General features: G+C 41.3%; 1 long non-coding RNA gene and 1 pseudogene across 6 annotated transcripts in view; both read right to left on the minus strand.

The window, feature by feature from the left end:
* The window catches only part of LOC145715613 (uncharacterized), a 338798-nt gene that overhangs the window by 73878 nt on the left and 242918 nt on the right, over positions 1-22002 (minus strand). The gene's annotated exons all lie outside the window — the stretch shown is intronic.
* Positions 1257-22002, minus strand: part of LOC132694626 (cationic amino acid transporter 3 pseudogene) — a 156495-nt pseudogene continuing 135749 nt past the window's right edge. For 4 of the 5 annotated variants that reach the window (XR_014137931.1, XR_014137929.1, XR_014137927.1 and 1 more), the window contains one exon: positions 1257-3939. The product of XR_014137931.1 is annotated as a cationic amino acid transporter 3 pseudogene, transcript variant X5 (transcript). Of the gene's footprint in view, positions 3940-16786; positions 16994-22002 lie in introns of those variants that run through there. The other variant, XR_014137930.1, reaches the window with a different exon arrangement.

The raw sequence follows: 22002 nt of genomic DNA on the forward strand, positions 1-22002 counted from the left end.
GTTCTGTTGCCCCTCTAACAGCAAAGGGTCAAGCTACACAGCCTGCTCAGTTTGCTCTGAACACTGTTTTCTTTTCTTGTGCTTTTCCTTGTGTCCATCTCTCTGCCTACAATCTCTCCCTTCTACCCATATATGCAAAATCCTATCTGTTCTTGGAGAGAGCCAACTCAAATGCTATTCCTCTACCAATTGTTCTCTGATTTCACCAATCAACTCTTACCCCTGTGCCAACCCCATGTGATCATCCTCCCCTCTTAATTCCCAGGACAGTTTATTTTTATATTACTTATGATACCATACTCTATTTTGTGTTACAGCTACGCTGTGCCTCTCATAATATAATCAGCTTAAGGGCAGGGGTCACATTTCATCTCTTTTCTTTTGTCTTTTTCCAGTTTCTTTTATTTTTTATTTGAAATATTAATTAACATATAGTGTTGTTATAGAACTCTCAGGTGTAGACTATAATGATTCAAAAATTCTATACCTTTCTCAGTGTGCATCAAGATAAGGACACACTTAATTCCTTTTATCTATTTCACCCATGCCACCCACCTCTGCTCTGGTGTTTGTTATTGGTATTTAAGAGTTTGGGTGTGGTGTTTTGCCTTTTTTTTTTTTTTTTTTTTTTGCTTTGTTTGGTTGTTTTATGTCTTAAATCCCACATATGTTGAAAACATATGGTATTTGTCTTTCTGGGACTAACTTATTTTACTTAGCATTATACCTTCTATGTCTATTCTTTTTGCTACAAATGGGATATTTTCATTATTTTTTTGTTACTTAGTAATATTCCTGTGTGTGTGTGTGTGTGCGTGTGTGTGTGTGTGACATTTTCTTTATCCATTAGTCTATCAATGGATATTTGGGTTGCTACCCTATCCTATTGTAATTGTACTACAATAAACATAAATGTACAAATATCTTTTCAAATTCATGTAACTAAAGCTTTTGCACAGCAAAGGAAACCATCATCAAAACAAAACAGCAACCTAATGAATGATAGAAAATATTTACAAAAATATATCTCAAAAGGGATTAATATCTAAAATACATAATGAACTTACACAACTGTGCACAATGAAAACAAATAATCCAATTTAAAAATGGGCAGAGGACCTAAATACATATTTTCCCAACGTCTATTGGTAGACATACAGATGGTCAGTAGACACATGAAAAGATGCTCACCATTGCTAAACATCAGGAAAATGGATGTTAAAACCATAATGCGATATCACTTTATACCTGTAAGAATAGGAAAAATCAAAAAGATAAGAAATAACAAGTGTTGGCAAGGATGTGGAGAAAAAGGAAACTTCATACACTGTTGGTGGAATGTAAATAGGTGTAGCCACTGTGGAAAACAGTATGTTTGTTCTGCAACTAATTCAAAATAGGACTGCCATATGATCCAGTGTTTTCCTTGCTACATATTTACCTTAAGATAACAAAAACACTTTCTCTAGTTTCTTTTAGTAATAATTGCTTTTTAATGTGTGTTTACTTTCCAGAGAGAAGGGAGTGAGGGGCAAAGAGAGGGGGAGATAGAGAATCCTAAGCAGGCCCCTCACTGTCATCACAGAGACTGACATAGGGCTCAATCCCACAAATTGTGAGATCATGATCTGAGCCAAAATCAAAAGTCAGAAGCTTAACTGACTGAGCCACCCAAGCGTCCCAATTAAAATTGTTTTAAGTGCAGCAAGCAGCTATAGACACAACTGAAAAATAGATAAAAAAAGTAGACAAGTTAAAAAAGCAAAAAAACAAAAACAAAAAAAAATCCTTCACTCCACAACAAATGCAAAGCTCTATTAACTTTCCCCCACCAATATGCTATGGGAGGCCTAGCTTTCCATGTATTCAAGACTACTCTCTATTGTTGTGCAGGGGGACCAGACTGCATTCAGGTGTGATGATGTCAAGCCAACTGTGTACACACACTGCTGAGTTCAAGGTCTACAGTTTTGGCCCTAACTTAAGTAAAGTTAAGCGACCCGGCTGTGTTGGATTCCATAGCTGAAGTAGATAGCAAACCCAATCAGCATCCAGACAGCAAATCGGGCCCAGGTGGCAGCTGTCATCTGCATCATAAGGTAAATATTCATGAAGATGCTCAGTAGTGGGAGGAGAGGCAGAGCAGGGACCTTAAAGTAAAGGGGACTGGAGCTCTGAGGCTGTCTCCAGATGACCCCAGTGAGCCCAGTGATGAGCACCAGGAGCACCACAACCACTGAAATCCACAGTGGGTCTCCAGAAAGCAGAACTGGCCACCGGGCCAGCACCAGGCAAAGAAGAGTGAGCAGCAGAGCAAGCAGTGAGGAGCAAACATGGACAATCCGGCCAGAGAGTGGAGTAGGTGTGGAGCTGCATGGAAAAAATAGTCCCTGTAGAGTCAGCTGTTCTGCTGAAGGTCTATTGTCCTCCTGCACCTCTGCTTTATTTCCCTCATTCTGCATCTCAGGCTGATATCGGAGGATGAGAACACTAACTGCCACCAGGGAGTAAGTCAGCAGGGTCACAATTGACCTGAGGTCCACAAGATCAGTGAGTCCAAAAAAGAATGTCATGATTGCTGCAATAATGCCAAAGATCACAGTGGCCACAATGCGGGTGTATGTGCCAGTATGGATCCTGGCAAGGACAGGGAACAGGAGGCCATCCTTCACCATCACATGTATTACCTGACGTATGGGGAACATAAAGCCCAAGAGGCTGGCAGAAAGACTACAGAGGAATCCAAAAGCTATAACATAGTAGGCAGGGGCCCAGCCAATAAGAAGAAATGCCTCAGGCAAGGTGCTCCCAGGTTGAATCTTGTAGTAAGGCACCATAAGCGTAAGTGCCGCAGAGACTCCAAAATACATCAAAGAGCTGATGAGTAGTGAAATCACAATCCCCATGGGAATGGAACGCTGGTGATTCTGGACTTCTTCAACTCTGGTAACAATATTGTCAAAACCAATAAATGCATAGAAACAGGTAGCTGCTCCACGGAGAATCCCCTCAAAGCCGAAAGGCACAAATCTTCCAGACCCCAGAGTCCCCAAGCTTGAGGTGTCATTGAACCCAGCCTTTACATAGTCTGCTTCTGTGAGCTTCCAGTTGTGCAGGTCCCCCTTAATGAAGCCAGAGGTGATGAAAAAAACAAGAACCAAAATTTTCAGCAGTGTGAACACTTTGGTAACAAGGAAAATCTCACTATTCCTCAAAGTCAGCAATCCAATGAATAACAACACAAGGCCCACAACAAAAAAGTCCAGATATTCTACAAAAACATGGGGAACATGGGGTGAGATGCTCTCACGCAGGGTCTGAGAGATCTCATTCCCAGGGAGGTTGTCAAAAACTAAGGTCCAGGCACAGGACACGATGGCTGTACCAGCAACAAAAAACAGAATGAGGTTCCAGCCAGTGATGAAAGCCCAGAGTTCACCTACAGTGACATAACTGTAGAGATATGCAGAGCCAGAATAAGGAACCCGGGCACCAAACTCTGCAAAACACAGCCCGGCCAACACAGAAGATAGACCGGCCATCAAAAAGCAGATCATAGTGGATGGTCCTGCTTGATTGCTGGCCACCTCACAAGCCAGGACATACACACCTACACCCACTGTGTGACCCAAACCCAGGGCCACTAAATCCAGAGTGTTCAGGCTTCTGGTAGGGGCAGCTTCAGCCATGTCTTGCTGCAGGATACGTCTGCGTATCAGCTTTTGACCAAATCTGTGAAATGCCTGACATAGCATTGTGGCTGGAGTTGAAGAGGATTCTAGGGTCAGCACTGTAGCAAGCCCAGAAATCCAAGAGTCTCAGATTAGATTCCGTGAGGCTAGTTAAGCCTAGTTGGGTTGGGGATGCTGACTTCTGTTGCTCAGGCTTCAAATCTGCTGCTTCATACTTCATTAGGTATGTGTTATCCCTCCATAATGCCTAGTAAACAATAAGTATTTAATGAACAATAATGCTCAAACAATAAACCAAAGTTCAGAAGTTTCATTTCACTTTTTGCAGCCCAAATGTCACAGAAACTGATAGCAAAGGACATCATAGAAAAATCAACTTTGCTTTCCCCCCCAAAAAGTGCAAAATATCTCCCAACATGCTTTTTTTAATGAACTACATGATACAATCCAATTGGTTTCCACTAGCATGTAGTTCCATGTACTAATTAAGCTGTAAGACACAAAGCAAGGTATGAATTTGTTGTGCAATAATTTACACATGAGACATTGGTGTAGTGCTTAAGCATGAGTTAAGACACATTAATTCACAGACTAGAGGGCTTTGTTACAATTACAGAATCATTTTTTAAAATGTTTATTTATTGGGTGGCCTGGATGGCTCAGTCAGTTAAGTGTCTGACTCTTGAATTTGTCTCAGGTCATGATTTCATGGTTGTGAGATCAGGCCCTGCAAAACTAGAAAAGCCATTTTATGAATCCTGACATTCAAGAAACCTCACCCAAAGCAACCAGACAAAAATTAACTACAACTTTCATGCCCACAGTTATGAGAGTGCAGTGGGCAGCGAGAAAAGAAATAAGTCTCCTAGCTCAGTAGCTCAACCAACACAATTCCTTCTGTCTTCTCCCTCTCTGGATTCCAGGAGAGAAGGTGAGCTCACTTCTGCTCACCTTGTGCTATGTAAACACCCTGCACCAGCCATCTGCGATGTCAGCTGCCAGCTGCTGGGAGACCCTCCCCTGCTCTGTGAGCTTATATTAAAACACTCACTTGTAAATCCCTATTAATTTTGCACAAGGAATTTTTGTTTGCTTGTTTGTTTTTGTTTTTGTTTTTCAAGTTGTCTCCATGTCCAGTGTCTGTGTGGGGCCCAACATGGGGCTTGCAAAGTGTTGAGATTAAGATCTGAGCCAAGATTAAGAGACAGACTCTCAACCAACTGAGCCACCCAGGTGCCCCTACAGGAGTTATTTTTAACTGTCTCAAACTATTTTCTGAATATGTCAACAAGCCCTGCATGTGGTTCCTCCTTCCTCCTCTTCCCTGGCTGCTATTCAAATAAGCCCCTCTTCAAGGGGAGCAAGGTTTTGGGTGAACAATTCACAGCAATACCCCAGAAGTGCATAGTGGAGAACATAGAAAACAAAGTTTGCAGCTCCACTCTCCTCTCAACTCAGGCTTTGGTTTTGAGAGAATTTTAGAAAAGGTTGACAGATGTTTTTAAAGAAGGAAGGAACAAGTCATATTTGAAAAGTGTTCCTTTTAGATGCTTAAAAGGAACCTTGGGTTATGAGTCAGACCTTCTGTCTACAAATCCATCTAGACTCTTTATTTTCCACCCACCAGTTCCAATGTTGTGATTTACCAACAAGCATATGAGATAGATAAGATAGATAAGGAGTAAATTCTTCACTCATGGAACTTTTCTACACTATAAATGTGACTGGTGTGTCCCCCACCCACCCCCAGGCTTTAAACCCTTCAGTGGTTCCCACTGTCCTTCCTTCATAATCCTTCTTTCATCGTCTGATCTGTGCTGATTCTTCCAGCCTCATCCCCTGCCCAGTTCCTGCTCCAGCTGTGAAATTCTATACTCACCCTACCTTCCTGCCTCTAATGGTTTCTAGGCCCCTTCACATAGCTAACCCCCACTTGTCTTTCAGTTCTCGACTCAAAAGTTGCTGTTTCAGAAAGCCTCCCCTGACACTTATGCCGCCCTTTTTATGTGCTCTCATAGCACCGGGATTATCCCACGTGCCATTTATCTTAATGTAGCAAAATTCCAATCAACTGCCTTTCTCCTCCATCAGACTGTGACTTAGGTGCTTAATAAGTATTTGTTGAACAAATGTACAAACAGAGAAGAGAAACCCAAAAGAGCACATAATGCAGAATTCCTGTCTACTTGACTTTGAAATACATACTTTGTAGTCAAGCAACCTTTATAAACCTGGCTCAGGTAAACATATAAATGGTACTTTATTCCTTGCAGATGACAATCAAAACAAAAGGTGTGGAGAGAAAACCACCGGTGATGAGCCACACATTGGTGATAATGAATGCTTGGCTTTGAGGACACTGTTTTAAAAATAAAAGACAGCTGGGGGTTACAGGCAACCAACCACCCACGTCCAGTTAGAGATTACCTACTTTTTTGAAGGCATCACACTCAGGCCTTATAATATAGATGGGATGTCCTAACACAGAGGTTCTCAGTTTGGGGGACACAGGGAGGCATAATGAAGACACCCGGGGACATTTTCAAACTTCAGATCCTCTCTAGACACTCTTGCCCAACTAATACTGTACTTCCCATGACTGGTCTAAACCACCCCAGCTGACAAGACATTGTCCTAAATTTCAACAAGAGATTTTAAAAGCTTCCTTCACAAGAAGGTGGTACAGTTTAGTAGTTCGGGGTAAAGCTCTGCAGGAGTAAAGCTCTGCTCAAACTTGCAACTCAACTTGCAACTCAACCTCACACCTGATAACTCTGGACAAATTAGTTCACCTATCAGGGACTTAGTTTCTACAACAGTCAAATGGGAGTAAAAGTAACTACTTCATAGGGTACTTGTGAGGTGTAAGAGAAATGATGCCTATAAAGTGCTTAGCTCAGTGCCTAGCATACAATATGTACATAATATAATATAATATAATTTACCTAATATTTAATGTTGGATTCTTATCTAAAGTCCCCAAACATTGAAAAACAATCAGCCTTTCTAAATAACTGGCATCAACATCATCCATTGAAACTCAAGCCTGTTTGATAGCCATCATGAACGAAGGAAAACTTTTTTTTTTCCGTTTAATTTTACTTGAAATGCTAAGGACTCTAATTAGACACTCTCATACATGCTGGTGCTAAACTGTATGCTGTCCTAGGCTTACTAAGTTCGACCAGATATAAAAATATGTGAGGCTCAAATATAATTATAATAATAATAATAATAATAATAGTAATAGTAATAAAATCTTTCCCTGTGGTTGCCTCATCTTATTTCCAGAAGAGGCAGTGGTCAGCACTGTATTGGTAAGAACAATGAATATTATATCAGAAATTTTGGATTTGAGTGCTGGCTCTTCTACTTCACTATACAAACGAGCATAATTTGCTTAAGCTTCAGTTTCCTCATCCACAAGAAAAATTAACTTCACTTCCCTTGCTGGATCAACATGAAAATTGGATGAGAAAATATAAATCATGATGCACTCCTTAGGGCAGTGTAACTGGGGCCACTATCCTGAAGCACAGCCTTGGTGGAATTAAGATGCACACACCCTCCTACCCCACAATCCTTCACCGGGGTAAACACTCCAAGGAAACTCTCCTGAATCCATAAGGAGGCCCATACGAGCATGTTCATCACAGTACTACGGTGGTAGCAAGAAGTTGGAGCTATGCCAGTATCTGTTACTAGTGGAATATATAAGTAAAATGTGCCATATGCACACAATGAAATACTACACAACAGTCAGGAATAATAAAGTAGATTTACAAGCAGCAACATGGGTAAATCTCAGAAACAATGTTAGGTAATGTAATTGAAGCATATGAGATGTATAGCACAATGCCATTTATCTACATTTAAAAACAGGCAAAAAAATGTCATATATTTGTCAAGGATATATATATATATATATATATATATATATATATATATCTGTTAAAAATGTTACATCATTCCTCTAATCACAGTCTCCCACAGGTTTCCATTTCCATTCAGATTAGAAGCCAAAGTCTGCATTTACAATGGACTACAAAGTCCAAGAGTATTTGTCACTGATGTTGGTAACTCTCAGCCTCCGCTTCTCTCTCTTTTCAGTTATTTTTTTCTAACCTCTGGCCTCTAACCATTCTGGCCTCCTAACATACAAGGTAAGACCTTACATCAGGGCTTTTGTATTGGCTGTCCCCTATAACTGTACCACTTGGGACCCAGATATCCACATGGATGCTTCCTTACTGCATTTGATGACATAGCATACGTATAGCTCAGCTTTCATCAATTACTCCATAAAAAATTCAATCCCCCCATCTACCCACAACATATCTTATTCCTCTGTCCTTCCCCCCTCCCAGCACTTATCACAATTTAAGGTAGTATATGTTTTAGTTATTTGGCCATGATGTTTCACTCTAAAAGAATATAAGCCCCATGAAACACATTTTTTTTTGCTTCTGGCTATATTCCATGCATCTACAACTGTACCTGACACATAGTCAATATTGTGTGTTGAGTGGATGAATGTATCTAAATGCACATGTAGAGCATGGACCAGAATGGTATTTGTTAAATACACTAAAGCAAGTGCCTTCACTAAAGGTGGGAAATGATAATAGAGATCCAGATGAAAGGGGAGATAACATGCATTGATACAGGGCCTTACAGAAAGCAATGGTGCAAACAGCCATGACTGAGGAAGGGTGGACTCCACACTGTGCACTTCAGGTTCAACAAAGGAATTGCATGAGGTGATGTTGTGAGAGGAACTGGTTCAGAACCTGATAAATGGCAGGCACTCAACAGATTTATACTGAAGGAGGATCAAAATCTGTAATTATCAGGTATAGAGAATACAGAGAAGGAATGCCTGCTAGAAAGAGGCTGGAGAACAAGGGAAGATGGGGCACCCCTCCCACCAGTTCCCTCTGAACCCATTTCCCTTTTCCCAAATCCTCTTTCTCCTTCATCTCCTTCATCTGTCTCTGGAGGCTCATTACTGAGCACTAAGGATGTTTGTACCATGTTTGTCTCTCTGGGGAACCATCCACAGTCACCTACCTCCCAAGAAAGACACAACAGTGGTTCTTAACATTTGTTGAATCACAGAGCCCTCTGATGTTGGCCACCCTGAAATAATGTCCTACACTCTCCTGAAGTCCATCAGTGGACCATGAGCCAGAATCCCAGAGGAGGACCACCTGAATGGTAGGGTGGGAGAGGGGTAAGGCTTTTGATAATTTCTGTTCCCCTCAACTTTGTTGTGCAGGGTGGTCCTTGTGCTTTTTCACTTTTACTGAAGATGAGGGACAGTGGGCTACAGACAAAATATGAAGATACCAGAGAACCAACCCAAAGAACAAAACATCTGGGAATTAAATAATCATATTTTATGACTCCAACAGAAGCAGGCAGAACAAACAGATGAACAAGCAAACTTACAGAAAAGAAGGCAAATCCATGACTGGGAATCCTGAAAGAGCCTACCACAAATCAAGTTTATAACAACACAGAGAAACATCATCCTCAAATGCCATGTCCAAAAATGCCCTTTCTCTGTGAAATAATCTGCAATTATTCCAATAGTTCATATTCAGTCCAGACCCTCTGACCCAGCTGTCAGAATCCCACCCTAATTCTCCCCCTTCCTTCAGACCCCTTTCCTAACTCAGCTTCTCACATCCTGACTTACCCTTCCTGGGATGAGCCTCTGGCCTGAGTAAGTACCTTCCCTGCCAAGGATACCCTCCTCACTCCTTTCTGTCCAGTCTTGACCTTCTGGCTCTTCCCAACTCTATTTTACAACCTTTCCACCCACAGTCCTAAGCCATCCTGACTGGTCCCCATCTCCAAACCCTTCCTATCTGCCTGCCAGAACTTAGTGCCCATCCTGACACTTAGCTGAAACTAATTTTCCCCTCTGTTAGCTGGTATCCTGGGTTTGTCATTTAAATTCCTTTAATGCCTAAAAGCTTCCAGAAGGGACAGGATCCATACATTTCCTCCTTCTGAATTCCACACTCCTACCTCCAATTCTCACTACTCAGACAAGGATCTGCTCATATTTGTACCAAGCAACCAAAAGAGACATTTAAGACATAGAAAATGAATATATAGGTATGTTGATTGACTATTACATCTTAAGACTCCAAGAAGTAGGATTTTTTTTTTGGAAAGAGAAAAGATATCCTCATTATTTTTCCCTGAATGCCCTTTATAAAGAAGCTTGGCATTACACTTGACTGGAGCTGAATCCCATCCTGAATGATCCAGCCCCAAATCAGGAACTTTAGATCAGAGGAGTGGGTGGGAAGATAGAACTCTCTTGGTTTTTATTTATAACCAAAATTGTCAGCAGTAAAAATGCCTGGAGCACCAAAAATGGCTCATGTTAGCACAGTTTTAAAAATTCCATATCCTTACTGCCATTTTGTGGGATGAAAACAAACGAATAAACCAGGGCCCTAGACTTCAAATCTAGAGTCATTGGGAAACACGTACAGGTTCAGGAAGCAGAGAAAAATGGTATCTGGAAAATAGGAGTACCAGGTATATGTACAAGATTTAGGGAAACATTGAGGGGGACCAAAGAGACCCAGTTTTTGTTGAGCTGCAAGTAATGCACATATGCTATTTTATTTAATCCTCATAACAACCCAATGAAATAATAATTATTATTCCACCTTACAGACTGAGAGGTTGGGCAACAGTCCCAGGCTCACATACCCAGTATGTAGAAAAGCTTGAATTTGAATTTGGTTCTTTGTTACTTCAAAGACCATAATTTTTCTCTTGCAGCACCCTACCTCCACAAAGAGTCAAGACTGACATGGTTAGTAAAGGAGTATTTGAGCCAGTTCTTATCTTTGTGCCCAGGTCACCCTATGCTGATGTATCCACTTTCTTCCCAAGTAGATGTTGATGGGCCAGAGTTAGAAGCACTGGGATCATTAAACCTGAAAGCTCCATCTAAACCATGTCCTGCTAAAATCAAACCTAATCTAGGGTAAAAATGTCTTCAGGCCATCCTTGTAGATGCCAAGAAAGATTCTGAAGCATCCCTATACCTAATTCAGTAGTTTCCTAGAGATGATTTTACAGCTAGTTGTAATTCCTGCCCACAACATTAGTCCATTCCCTTTTGCTTGGCTTTTAGTGGAAATATAGGTAATATATCTCTAGAGGCCAAATATAAGTCACTCTCCTGAGATTTCTTCAATCATCCTATTCTTTGATCATTCTATTCCAAATATTTTCTAGTTACAACCTCATTCTTAATAAGAAATAAACCACCTTCAGTTCACTTAGGGAGTGCTAGAGAAGAAAATGAAACCTTGGTTCTCATTGTGCAAAGGAAGATGGGGGTGGCGAGTGGACATTTTCTAAAATGGGAGCCCAATGGCAGAAAGATGGTTGCAATTTCCCTGACAACCTAACACCACCAGTCTTGGCCTTCCCAAACCTCAGCTATCATTGATGGCCAGCATACACCAGCATACACCATTGGGAAACATCTGTAAAACAGGACTGTCCCAAATGGGATAAAGGAGGGTAGGAAGACAGATGGTTCCAGGAGATGGTTTAACAAAACATCGTTTTATTCTTTCTAATTCACTTGGCCATTTGCTCCCAGATTTGGCTGCCAAAGGGGAGCAAAATGTAAATATTTGTCAGATAATGGCAATCTCCTCTTCATCCTTAAACCAGAAGAACCAGTACTAGAAAAATGTCAGTTTGCCAGTAACTCTAAAATGTGATTAACTCGATTCCAGACCTGAAATGTCAGGGTGGTGCTGGAAAAAAATGACTTCAGCGATATCAGATTGATTATTCTGTCTTGGTTATTGTTGACAACCAGAGACCTGACCTAGTATAATATAAAAATGGGCATTAGTGTTCCCTAATGTAACCCATGTCTGTGACCAGCTCTGAGCTCACAGCACCTAGAGCAATGTCGAACATGAGCACAAAGGCATCAGGCATTGGTACAGACTCTTTGTATATTTTTGGATCTCCTCACTATTTTTTAAAGTTATTATGGGCATGAGATAAGGAATAGTGGGTATTATGTACATGGTATTAGCATAGGAAGATCAACAAAGAAGATAAAGGTTTGTCTTTCTATTTTAGTTTCAGAAGTAGGAAAATCCAAATATGTCCAGAAACAGGGGAATGACAGAGCAGCCTCCAAGGATCCTAGGTTTAATCATGGATATTGAATAAAAATGAATAATGAATGTAAGATTTTAACTGAAATCATTGGTTTCATATATTTGGGGATCACTAACCTAGCCCTCAATTCAATTAAGCTGACAGGAAATCACTTAGACACTTGGCACTTTGTCTACACTAGATCCCTACCTAGTAGATTCTTATGGTTTACAAATACTTCATATCCAGGGCCAGCCTCCTGCCATACTCCCTGGTCCACCCTCCTGGTCCATAAAATTAGTAACTCTAAACAATGATATCCTCTCAGCTCTCACTCAGATTCACCCAGTAGCCATCAGAGTGCTGTCCTTAAAGTAGAACAAAACCCTAAATCACATTCTTCCTGATCAGTACATGCACCAGATAACTGAAGTGTGAGTTCTCTCTACCCTCCTTCTGGAAAAAGACATTTTTCTCAAGTCTTAAACACACACACACACACACACACACACACACACACACACTTCCAACCAAACTTGCATTTTTCTGCTCTCTACTAAATCCAAACTTATAATATTATAAGATTGTATTTCTAAATCTTTTTCACTGTTGTTTTACAATTTACTCCTACTAATAACTTTTTCTGTGTCTCCAGCTTGAACAGGACAAATAATTCCCTACAAATGCACATTTTGCTGGCATTAACATAGCCCTCACATGGACTTTCCCTCCTTACTTAGAACACATTCTTTCCAAATTTTTTTCAACATGACCCTCCTTCCCTGAGCTTCACTGGGCACACCTACAGAAAGATATCTAATCTCACCAGTATGCTCTCCCTGCCCTCTGCTCTACCCTCACCCCTTCACCCCTTCATTAATGCCCAGTGGTATAACTCACTGACCTAGAACTTTGCACAAGAATATACAGTCAGGGTGGTGGTGAGGTCGTTCCCATGAGCAGAGCTTCTGCCTGATGATGCTTGCAGCTTCCCTTTCCTACCCCAACTGAAGTCTGAGGTGCAAGGAGTTAATGGGTGATAGCCAAGAAGTACCTCAGCATCTACAGCCCAGTTTGGTGATGTCAGAGATCTGACACAAGAACTAAGGTCCAAGTCTTTCACCACAACACAGTGAAAGTACAAAGGCAGTAACCTAAGTCAGCTGAGATAAAGTACAATGTCTGTCATATTTATGATTAATCCACTGTTATCATCTTGATGTGTGACAACATGGATTTTTATTATTTTCACTGCTTTACATTATTTAGAAAATAACTCCCCCAATGCTTTGTCATTAGGCAACATGACATGATACTCAAACTGTAAAAACTAAGGTTGGCCTTCAGAAGGGAGGAGTGGGACAATAGTCAAATGATTGAATGGTGTGTAGAATAAGATTGCACTTGTTTCAGAAGGATAGGGAAGTATCCGTAAAATGTCCTTGTAATCTCCCAGGAAAAAAAAATCTGCATTGGCTACCATTTTTTCTGTACTCTCTATAAATAACTACCCAGATTGGTATCAACTTCGGGTTGGATCTAAAGTGAGAAATTGGATTGTCCCTCAAGTAGAAACCACAAAAAGTTTCTAAGTGAGAAAGACTGGATTGAATCTATTCAACGTCAGATTCAACTAAATATAAATGTTAACAAAGGAAAATTCCAAATTAGAAACTTCAGGCACCACACTGATTCTTTGTGCAAAATAACTCAAGAAAAAGCAACATTTTTCTTCTCCTAAATTATCAACAGTACCACCATTATCCCAAAATCATCACACACTCAGTTACACACACTGTAAGACAATGGTAGCAAATAGAGAATTCTCCTCTCTGGGAATTTACAGTTAAGAGAATTTCATAAACACTTCTCCACTTGCCAAGATAAGTAAAAGATACATAAATTATTAACCAGGAAGGGTATTCCTACTCAGAAATGAGTCACAGCAAAAGCATGTCAAGATTCCAGATAGCTTTGTAGTTGATGAAGATAACAATAGTAATAACCTCATTTTCTGGTGTTGGCAAAACTAGTGAGTATCTTCTGTACACTCTGGGTCAGCCTGGGAAGGCCACATGGAACAGGGGAGAATTACCCCATCTTGGCATTATGTATAACTGTTTCCTAGGAAAACATCATTTCAAGCTACATCTTCTGCTTGGGCCATAATCCAATAAATAGAGTCTCTTTTAGGCCGTCCTTTCATGCCTCCCACCAAAAACACAAAATAAACCCCATGACTATATGAACAAGTAAATCCAGTTTGCCCAACTAGACAGATCCAGTTAAATAATTGCAAAAGATATTAATACAGATCTAGATACTAGGATGTGATAATAATGATGATAATATGAATGATAATAATTCCCAGTCTTTGTGCAGAAAAGGAAAAGAGAGAGAAACCATTGCAGTAGTAATAAAATTGTATCTTCTCGCCTAGGAAAAGAGAAGTATATGACAGATAGCTTCCTTGAAAGGTTGAAAAGAAAGCTGATGTAACCAAATTCAGCTCATACTAAAGAAAATAAATATCCAAACTTATTCCCAGGAGTCTTCTGAGAACAACCTCACCAAATGGATCACTTACCAGGCATCCTCCCACCTGTGATCTTACTTTGTACTATATTCTGTTTTCAAGTTACTGGGAAGAAGCCTTTGTCTCCCTTTCTAAAATAAAAACTACTTAGATTAGAATTGGCTTCATCTTTTCTCAGTGAGGCTGGAAACCCTAATTCTTCAAGTAAATATTACTAGGTGCAACCAAGTCTTAAACTTGAAAGCATGGCAGCCTCCAAACATTCTGCTCGTTACACGAAGAGGAAACACATCCACCTCCTCCAACTCACCTACCTACTTACTCTACAACCCCAGCTTGCACCTCTCAAATCCCATTCCAGTCTGGCAGAGGCTGAATTCCAAGTCACTGAAAACCCATCCTGATGCAAACTAACATGCTTCACACCAGTTGTATGTAAACCATATCCATCCAGCCAAATATAGACCAAAATTTATGTAGATGTAGACCAAAACATGTTTGCTTCCTTCTTACAATACCAAGAAGTCCCTGTTACATACACATACTTTACTAGTATCATTGCACCATTATTTAGGTAAACAAGCAGATAGCCAGAGCTTCTCTAGAGGCTGTATAGACTCCGTATTATGTAGTATTATTCTGGGATGGTTGTGAACAAGGTACTTTTTTAATCCCTTTTGGATAACTCTAGAGAAGACACAGTTAAATGCAACATTCCTCATTCATGATTTGACACATTGACAGGTTTAGTTTCAGTCATAATCCAGTTTTGGAAATTCCTAATATTTCTATCACACTGAAACAAGATGGTCAACTTGACAAATCAGAAAAATCTGAACTTCTGCTTCTAGAGTTATTCCGAAACTAGTTGGGCTACCAGGAAGAATCAGAATTAGATTTTTCAAATGATAAACAGAAAGTCAGGAAATGTGTGCCATTAAGGGATTAGAAAGTGATATACATCGATGTCAACAGTGAAAATCAATTACTTCTCTATATTCCCCTATGATTCTCTACTGCCTTTTCTCAACCCTGAATCCTGTCAAACAGAATACCTAATAAAAGTCCTCAGGACAAAGCACTAGAAGGAAGTCCAAGTGTCTCACTACATTATTTTCCAAACTACAACTGCAATATTGTATAGTTTTTGTCTACAGTAAACACTGATTTTCTCATATTTTTTTCCAAGAAGTTTTGATAAAGAGCTATGCTTCTTTCCTCCCAAAATCCTTCCTTGCCTTGTAAAAAGAGAATCTATAAGTCCATCCATTGGTCCCATGTATCACCAATACCCTGTCTCCACTTTTAGTCTTGCAGTTGTGCGAGGTCAGAGCCTACGGCTCCATCTTCCATGGACCTTCTCCCAACACACACCCAGAGTACTACACTGCACACAAGGTGGCTTAGGAAAGTCCAACTATGTCGCTGGTTATCATCTTTCATATCTTTAAATGTGTCCTTCTGTTTCCTGTGTAAGTACCAGGCTGTATTTTTCTCTGTTCACTCTCACCAGACTGTGCTCTTTTTCCTCTATAGACTCTAGGTAGATGCTCTACACTACCACCTGTTCCCTTTGAAAGTTAACTGTTTCATTTTGTTTTCTTGCAGGAAAGACACCAGATCATCTAAGTCATTTGAAAGCTGTATCATGCTTCAAAGTCCTGATTTCTTATCCACATATAGGTCCATATGACTTCTCCACCAAGACCCATCTGCCCTACTCCAAATCAGGCAACATAATCTACCACAAAGAGCTTCAACCACCACTTTTTAAGGGACAATCATTATCCTTCTCCCCTCATTATTTCTAATCCCTACTCTGCTTTGCAATTTCTATGATACTGAAAGAAAAAAGGGATGCCGATAAATCAAAAGAATACAATCCCAGCTCATATTTATTAATTCAGATATACTTAGTGAAAGAAATTGTCCTTTCCACATAATTTTGCTTAAATTAAGGTTACAATGAATCTATCTTCCGGAAGCATGTAACATTTGTCAATTGAAAATGTAGAGAAGTTACCCAAGAACTGCTAGAGGGCAAGATAAAGACAATTTAGGAATAAACATTTGCCATATATAATCAATAAAACAGGTGTCATGCATGGATAAGTGTTGTCTGGGCTTCTAGTATTGGGGTACAGCCCACAGTATACATGGCGATGGGGAAGGGAAGAGGGTGGAGAACAGTTTAATACTCCAAGGACCTTTAAATTTAAAGAGTTACAAATATATTTTGTGATAACAGCAAACTGCCTCTTGCAGACCCAGTGTTTCTAAAGACCACTAGGCAGCCACACTCCGAGGAATTTGGTAATCTTTTTCTACAGCTTGAACTAGACTCTAATCAATCTCCACCACAACTTTTTAAAATTTGATAAGAAAAGCAAGGAGATACCTTCAGCAGCTGTAAAAATAGATATCTAGCTCCTTGAACATGGAGAAAGAAGACCCTCAAATTCTTTCTGATGGTGGGGGCACCACGTTATCAAACTGGACCTGCTATTTTGCAGATTCCACACCAATGTCCTCCCTAAGATGTGACACACTTTCAGAATCTCCAGTGAGAAAGTGTGGCAAAACATGAAAGAGGAAGCAAAGCCAGGTGGAAGAATCTTCCTTAATTCAAAGAACATGTCTAAGCACACTATGTGCTGAACACTGTGGGAAAGACAAAGATGAATAAAGCAAATTCTGTATTGGGCCAATAAGGAAAGGCCAGGAAGGAGGGCAGGGAAAAGAGGTGGGAAGGATGCTGGAGGAGAAGTGCCAAGGAATAACCTCCCCTGCTTCATATTTTCCTCAACAGAGCTGATAATTTCTCTGGTGTGGAGGACCAAATTACTGTGACCCTTGCAAACCTACCTGCCCTTCCCAACTTGCAGGGCCTCTGGTCTGCAACCCCAATCCACAGTCTATTTATGGTGCCATGAAATACCTCCTGTTCAAATCCTACAGGGCTTGGACATCCAGGTGCACATCGTGCCCAGCCTTCTTCCTCTCTGGCTCTGTCTCAGTTTTATTTCCAACCTCAAAAAGGAGAACTCACTTACCCATGGTCTTTTCCTACCTCAGAGGAGAGAGACCTGAGTAGAAAGTGCAAGTCAAACCCAGGGACAGGTGAGGAGGTTGGCCAAGCAGAGTCAGGAGTTGGAGTGGAGCTTAGAGAGTGGCAGACAGTTGGGGCCCTCAGGAGGTGGGGCCCTGGGGAGGCAGGACCCTAGGGAGGTGTGGCTTCTGGGGTTCCTATCTTGCTCAGGCCAGGGCAAGGAAAGGGTTGGAGATGATGGAGGTGGCTTAGCTGGAATCCTGGAGGAAAGCTGGAGGTGGGCAATGGAAGACTAGTGGGATCCTGTCTGGGTGAGTTGGTGGAGTGAGGACTTAAATGGGACTTTGTTCAGGACTTTGTGACAGCAAAATGTGAATTTAGAAGTAAGAAAGCTTCCTGGGGTCCTGGGTATGGAGGAGGTCCTGGTTGGCAGGAGGAGAGTGTGGGGAGCCACTTGGAGTCAGCCTGTGGTGATTTGGAGGCCAGTTCCATATCCAGCTAAAGAGAACACTCAGGAGTCCTTTAAACAAGGATAGAAGCACCCTCCCCAGCCATCTCTTCCAAAATCTCCTGCTAGGTTCCTCTACCAACACCATTTATCCTACTGCCTCACCCATGTTTCCCATCACTGTATGAATAAAACTAAAAGAGAATTGGCTTAAGCTTCACCAGGAGAAATTTCCTGAGACAATCTCTCAGTATTCATAGCACATTCTAACTGAATATGCATTGAGCATGGTGCTGGAGGAATAAAGAAAAAGATACAGTCCTTGCCTAGAGAGCTTCCTGCTCTAGGCATTCAAAATGTAGAGCTTCCAAGACCCTGGAATAGTGACCAAAGGAAGGTACCTCCTCCTTCCCATAACACTAATCTTCAAACAGAAGCAAGACTTATCAGAGATGGAGAAGATGGAGCCTACTTAGAGTCTGGTCTGAATACACAAATGATGGACCCAAGAAGCCATTAGTCTCAGGAAAAAGGGGCATTACTGCCTCTACTTGACAGTGTTGAAATCCCCCCTTATACCCGAAATTACATCCCAGATAGGTCCCCTATACCCTAAATTATCTCTGAGAGGTCAGCAGAATCCTTGACTCAGATTCTGCATCCCACCTTTTGCAACCTCTATCAGTCCCTTCTCACTGCCTCCCCCTGTGGTCCCCACCACCTCCCTTTCCTTCTCTGTCTGCCTTTCCCTCCCTCTCTGTGTGCACTTCCCTGGCTATTTCCTCAGCCCTGGCCTCATGTTGATGGATCTGTCTTTGGTTCTGGGTGTATGGCTTTCAGACCCCCTGAGCCTGGGTCCAACTTTTGTCTCTGAGACAGTGTCTGTCTCTAATATCTCTGGTCTCTGGGTGTCACTTTGTATCTGTCTTGGATCTTTCACTCTGCTCTCTGGATATTCCTCTTTTTCCTCTCTTTTGTCTCTGGGTCTGTCTCCCTGTATGTTCCACTGCCCACTGTCTCTGTTGACTCTGTGTCTTGATCTATTGGACTCTACAGGGTGCTAAGACTGGCTTGCCTTATTGATCCCATCTGTCAGTCTTGGCTTGAATTTACTGGACATTTCTGTCCCTGTATCCATTCTTCCTTCTGCCTCCCCCTGCCACCCTGTGGTTACAAGTGTAGGCTGGCATGGAGGGTGGGAAGGGGACTTTGCCGGCAGCACTTTGAGTGGAAGATGGCTGGTTGGCAGGTTAGCCTGTAGCTTAGGCTCTGACTGAAGCACTCTCCTCACAGCACATTCTCTAGGACTCCAGATGTGGGTTGCCTCCCTTCCTGCCATGATGGCTGGTCATTTCTTGAGGTTTTGTCCTCCCCCCTCCCCCAGTCCATCAATTGGGATTCACTGGAAATTCTGGAAGGGCACTATAAGTCCCCTTTTACTTGGTATCAATGTGTCTGGAGCATTCTGTAAGAAGAGAAGTGAGGAGAGGCAGGAGGCCCACTGGTGGTGCTTTGCTGGAGGGGAGTGGGGTGTGAATACAGAAAGCCTGTAATCTTTGCCTCTGCACCCTGGACAACAATTGGCCATGGGCTCCTTGCACCCCTCAGATAGGAACACATGGGCAACCAGTCTAGGGAAGAGATAGGAAAGGGATCAGAAATTATGTGTGTCCATCTTTTATTCCCTCTCGGCACCTATAATCCTTCTTATACATAGGAAGTTCTCAAATAAAGTCATTGGATTTTATTTCACCAGGTCTCTCAAAACTAAAGCAGTGGAACCCAGTCTCTTTCAATATTCCCTCCCCTCCCCACACTTGCTCACTCACCCCCAGCAATTAGTATCTGCTGCCAGTACAGTTTCCCCTGCCAAACTTTCAAGCACCCCAGTGACCATAGGTCCCCAGCTAAAATCTCAGTCAATCCCCTCCTCTTGCCTCCTTTACTTGGTGCCCACCCTCCACCTCCCCTCTTCTTGCCCACTCAATGCAACTTGACCCCATGGGTGTCTCCCCAAAGTCAGGAAGTCACTAATGAGCATTGAGTAGTAGAAGGGGAGGGCCAAGGGCAGCCTGGTGGGTGGGAGGGATTACAGAGCTAGTAGATAAGAAGTCCTGTCAGCATTTTTCAAATATGCCTTTTCCCTCCATCATCCCTGTCTCTAACCTCCTGGCTCATGCCAATCGATCTCACTGCTGAGGTTGATGAACTGAGTTTATCTGCAAATTTGCAGAAGCCTAGATGAATAATGCCTGTTCTACTCCAGATCTATTTTCTCCAGGAATGCCATTAGCCCCTGCTGTCTGTGTTTGAAAACTCCCAGGTAGTTTCCAAAGGGTATCTAAGGTTGTAGATGGAACCCAAGGAGAAAGAGAAATTGCTCTTTTGGGTCAATATCTTGATCTCAGCCCTTGTCTCCACTGCATATCCCCCAAAGCAGAACTTAAAATGTCAGGTAATGGCAAAGAGGGTGAAATCTCAAGAAGACTCCCAGCCTTAGGAGGTCACGAGTGGCTCCAGAAACCAGGTGAGATGGCGAGAAAGATGAGGTAGGAGAAACAAACATCATTTCACCTGAAATGTGCAATTTCCACCAGCGGGGAAGGACCACTATGCTATGGGCTTGAGCAGAACCTTGTCAGCAGTGATGTGGGAAGAGCTCTGCATCCACAAGAAGGTGGCAGACAATGGCTCTCCCTTTAGATCTGGCCCTGGGTCCTGGGGCTTCCCAGGCTGGGGGAGTCTTTGGCTCCAGCAAGAACCCATGAATTTCTGAATTCAGGAAACTCCTCTTAGAGTTCTTTCCACTGGCACCCCTTAATCCCTTTGGCTCCTGAAATGCCATCGCCCACTCCAACCCCCTTCTCTTTCCTAGTCCCCAACACTGGAGGTGCTGGCATAGAAGGGTCGTGTGGCTGTTGGTGTCATACAAAATGTTTTTTAAATAGCTCTTCTTAAAAATGTGACCCATACAATAAATGACCTCACCTGAACCAAACTACAAATTGGTGGAATTTATGTCTTACAAGTCTAAGGACAAGATGCAAATTTTCTCTCACTTTTAGCTTGATGTGTTTGAGTTGACATGTTCAATGTCAATCATTGTTGCTACCAAATATGATTTAATTGAAGATCATTTTGACAGCTGGAATTCTAAAGTAAACCTGAAAATATTTTCAACATTAAAAAGGAGAAATTTTCTAAAATTTTCATATAAATCTATCTCAGGTTAATGTGAACTTAAAAAAAATTAATGGGTAAGATGATGCAGTATTTGCAGTATTTTTTGAAACAAAATATTTTTTTCTTTTTAAAACAGATAAAATTCTTTGATACAACCTATTTCTAATGTCAGTATTTTATAACTAAAATAAATTATCCACATCTGTTTGATACCATAATTTAGTCTTCCTTTTCTTTTGCAAGAAAATGTGCTTTATTTTTTATACCTTCATTTTATGGGAACTACAAGAAATTTTAATAAACAAAAAGTATAAATACAAACTGTTGTTCTTTCTTTTCCCTTAGTATAATAACTAGCTGTGAGAAATATTTTATTTATCAGAAAACAATCTGAATTTTTCTTATCTTCACTATAACTGATGTTAAAATGTTGCCTTACACACTAAAATGGAAATTAGTTAGACATCAAGATAATTAAACAATAATTCAATTAATGACCTTTCCTCATTTCCTCTGGGAGCTTGAGTTCCAGTCTGTTCTTCACTTTGCCTTTCCTAAAGGGAAACTAGCTTTCATAATATACAGGAAGATCTTGACCCTGGAAAATGAATGAAAGGTATTTAGGGGACTTCCAGGTAGTCTCATGATCCACCTAGTTGCTAATTCATTCAGGGCATTTACATTAAGCACTCATTACTAACTGGAGACTGGGGATACAAAGGGAAGCTAGTAATAATCCTTGAGATTAAGGAGTTTATGGGTTGGAGGTGGGGGACAGGTTGACATAAGTCTAAATCCAGGGAATGACAAGGTGTTACTGAAACATATAGAAAGGACACCTAGGTCAGTCTTAAGGACATTCAATAAAGATTCTTAGGGGAGGTGATGGCTTGTTGAAACCAAAGGTCTGTGAGGATTTAGCTAGGGGAAATTA

The sequence above is a fragment of the Panthera onca genome, chromosome B4 (genome assembly GCF_046562875.1).
Source record: "Panthera onca isolate mPanOnc1 chromosome B4, mPanOnc1 haplotype 2, whole genome shotgun sequence".
In the NCBI taxonomy this organism is placed as follows: Eukaryota; Metazoa; Chordata; class Mammalia; order Carnivora; family Felidae; genus Panthera; species Panthera onca.